General features: G+C 53.3%; 1 pseudogene; it reads left to right on the top strand.

The window, feature by feature from the left end:
• Positions 1-907: 907 nt before the first annotated feature.
• The window catches only part of LOC119307685, a 9834-nt pseudogene continuing 6686 nt past the window's right edge, over positions 908-4055 (top strand).

Genomic DNA, 4055 nt, shown 5'->3' with positions numbered 1-4055 from the left:
CGCCCAATACCACAAAGAAAGTGAATATCGGAATACATCTTCACCTCCACCTCGGTTGGTTTATTCTTATCGCGGCTTTTCTCATGTATTGTTTATTTTGGTAGACTTAATTATTATTGTATAAGTTGTATCATGTAGTTTACTTGCAAATCCTCTTGCTAAATAAAAGATTAAAAATTGTAGTCACCTCTTCATTCCTCTAATCAAATGCCAATGTCTTAGTCCTTTAGACACACACATATATCATTAGTTAATACTTAAAACTTTACAAATAAATTGAATAACCAATTTAAAAGGCCGGATTACCCAGCTAAAATCATCATATTAGTAAATGATATCATATATCATATCCTACGATGACTCATTGTGTTTAAATATCTCTTACCCTATCTATATTACCTGATTTGAAAATGGTTCTGATAAAAACTCATCCTAACCATTTTCACAAGTAACTCCTACTAAACAGTCAAAAATCTCGACTTTTCCCAAACTACCAAATTTCAGCAATATCTGCTACTTGGAGATCAACATTTTGTCACTCATCCAACCACATGAATTGAGCTAACACAACTGTATCATCGTGCAAACTGAGCGTAACTCAGATAATTAGTTTTGTTGTGGTGGAGCTAACCTACCTGGGTTCAAGTAATTGACTTGGCACTGGTGTTCGCGTTTTTCTGAATTTATTTTAGACTTCCCGACGATGTTCGTTTAGTATGAGGTATTTTCCTCAATCACAAGACGCGTGTGATATCTCGGAGGTGCTCATAGGAATAGGTTATGCGTGCGTCCGTGCGTTTGTGTGTACGTGAATATTTGTGATTATACATTTTCATAATATGATAGCGTTTTTGACATTAGGGAGTAGTGTTTAGAAGAAAAAAAAACTATATCAGTCACAGCAAGCGATGAAAAAAAAAGATACAGGTGTCACAAAACAACAACAGTTATAGTGATACTATTACTGCGCCCGACGCTTAAGCACTTTGCCCTCTCACCAGTCACCACACAGGAGGCTTCCGGAAAGCCCTAGCCAGATCGACATGGCATCCCCGCCGCCGTCGCCGGAGCCGGACTGGGCCGGCCTCCCTGATGATGCCCTGCTTACAGTGTTCGAGCGCCTGGGCGCGCCAGAGGTGCTCATGGGCGCCGGGGTCGTGTGCCGCAACTGGCTCCGCGTCGCCACCGGCGAGCCCGACGTCTGGCGCCGTGTTGACCTGTCCGATTGCTTCGACCCCACCATCGACATGGTGGCCATGGCGTGCGCAGCCGTCGACCGCGCCGACGGCCGCCTCGAGCACTTTGCCGCCGACTGTTTCGTCACCGATGCGCTGCTCTTCTACATGGCCAAGAGGTAGCGACCCTTTCTGCTTCTCTGTAGGATTTGGGAGAGATTAGTCGCTGTGGTTTTGGAGACCTGTGCCCACTGTGATAACTTATTTGGCTTTAGGGTTTCGTTAATCCTGCTCGCTGTTCTGGATTTCTGATCCTAGTCTTTTTGGTGGATAGTGATCCTGTTATTAGGATTAGCAGGACTAGGTGTTCATATTTGTAGTGGGGTACTACTACAGTGTGACATGGCAGTTTCAGAAGAATTGGGGAACGTTCTTAATTTTAGTTTTGGGGCCCTAGTCTTGATTTATTGTAGTTCTCTTTTCTTTTTGAGAACGTTGAAAGAGCAGGGTGCTCATGCATTTCATCAGAAGGAACTAGGCCAAAAACCATACAACATCTGATGCGAAAGCCCCATCGCTGATCAATGCCACACCACAAACACACCAAGTTATAGTGCTGCTGAGTCAATATTCCACTGCTCACTCAGGAGCCACACCGCTAAATAACCCGGATCCCCGCAGCCATAGCTGCACAGAATGTCCACCAGCAATCCATGGCCACCGCACCCCACCAACATCCGGGGCCCTTCCCCCACCTGGTTGAGTCGACCAGGCAGACAAACACTGCCGCCCTCACGTCACAAGGTCACTGCCCCATAGAGCCGTCACTGCATTGCTTTCCAAGCCACCCCCGGTGAAAAACCGACCATCTAGGACTGCTGATCTGGTGTCCACCGACAAGAGAACCTCATGCGACCTCGCAAGCCCCTGCCGGTCCATATGGGTGTAATTTTGATTTGGTGGATGTGATTTATGACTTTGTGAGTTTGTGCGATAATGTGTGTTCTTATATTAGAATTAGTATCCACTATCCAGTATGTGCAAGAATCTAATTCTGATGCACCGCTAAAAAATGGGTGAGATACAGAACCAACAATTGGGATGATTGGTGCTGCATTGTGGCCTCGGCTGCACGACGCTCTTCAGTCTCAACGGCAGCACATCAGTGCTATCCTGAGGTCTCGGTTATTTGATGCCTTTCGACTGCCGGCGGTGCTCCTTGGCACTGTGCTTGGTGTCAGCTTGTTCTTTCCGGCCCACCCAGTGGTTTTTGTGCCTACGGTGTGGTGAGGTCTTGCTCCTCACCTGGCTTTGCTATTGGTAGAAACTAGGGTTCTACCGGGTCTAGGCCGGAGGTTGTAGGGGAAGGAGGGAGCTGGTCGTGGACGAACACGCGGACGCCGGCGGCTGGGCGCCGTCGTGCACGAGGAGGCGGCGGCTGAGAGGGAGATGGCGCAGGGAAGGAGGCGGCTAGGGTTAGGTCTCCCGGCTCCCTAAGGAAGACGAGCAAATATGATTGCTTCTTGCTTGATTAGATTGATACATCTCCTCTCCTTATATAGAGAGGTTTACTTGACTCCTAAGAAAATGATAAGATAATCGGGCTAAGCCCCTAATAACGATAAGATAACTTGGGGCCACAACCCACTGGGCTAAGCCCCTAATATGACGGTCATAACACTTCTCCCCGCCTGCACAAACAGCTCGTCCTCGAGCTGTAAGGTGGGGAAGCGCTTGCTGAACTCCTCGAGGTGATCAACTAGCGTCAAACACCTTCGCGACAGCTGGGACGGTCAGGTCGGCGGCGACGGCGTCCTCCTCAATGTAGTCTGCAGTCTCCAGGTAGAAGAGTCGCGGGCAGACGTGGCCGGGCGTGTAGGGCTCGTCGCAGTTGAAGCACAACCCTTGGTGGCGACGCTCGAGTAGCTCGGCCGAGGTGAGCCGGCGGAACGGGCGCGCCGCGGTCGCGGCGAGGGGTGCCGCGGAAGCCTGAGCAGGCCGACCCTGCGCGGGAACATCTGGTCCGGGTAGCGGCCCAGTGGCCCGGGACGGTGATGCCTGCTGCATGGCCACCGCGCGGCGCTCGAATACGCGGGCGTAGTACATGGCCGTATGGAGGTCCTGGGGTCCCTGCAGCTCGACGTCCACGCGGATATGATCTGGCAGACCACCGACGAAGGGTTCGGCCCGCTGGTGAGCCGTCACGCCGGACGCGTGGCACCCCAGGGCCTGAAAGCGGTCGGTGTAGTCTTGCACCGTAGAGGTGAAGGGAAAGCGGCCCAACTCGGCCAGGCGGCTCCCGCGGATCGGCGGCCCAAAACAAAGGAGGCACAACTCATGGAAGCGCTCCCACGAGGGCATGCCGCCCTCGTCCTGCTCGAGGGCGTAGTACCATGTCTGTGCTGCACCGCGGAGGTGGTAGGATGCCAGCCAAGTGCGCTCCGACGCGAGTATGCGCTGCCCACGAAAAAACTGGTCGCACTGGTTGAGCCAGTTAAGCGGATCCTCCGTGCCGTCATAAGTGGCGAAGTCGATCTTGGCGAACCGTGGCGGCGTCTGGGTCGGCGCGCCATGGCCGACCGGCTCGGCGGTGTGAAGCAGTGATGATGACGGTGCCCGGTCAACGGTGGGGAGGCCGTCGTAGGCCCCCGCGGAGCCGGACGAGGCCCCAGACTGCAGTGTGGGTACCGATGGGTGCCCAGCCTCCGTGTAAACTGACGGTGGCAGAATCGGGGACGGTGACGGCGGAAACTGGACCTGCTGGATCGGGAGGCCCCCCGGTGTGGACTGGCCCAGTCCGGAGCTGGGTGGCGGCGGTGGAAGCTGGACCGGCGCGGCTGGGGCTGGCGCGGGCCAGTACGGCCACTGCGGCGCTGGGGC

Source organism: Triticum dicoccoides, chromosome 5B, assembly GCF_002162155.2.
Source record: "Triticum dicoccoides isolate Atlit2015 ecotype Zavitan chromosome 5B, WEW_v2.0, whole genome shotgun sequence".
Lineage (NCBI taxonomy): Eukaryota > Viridiplantae > Streptophyta > Magnoliopsida > Poales > Poaceae > Triticum > Triticum dicoccoides.
Note: the sequence above shows the minus strand (reverse complement) of the source record. Positions and strands in the feature narration are given on the sequence as shown.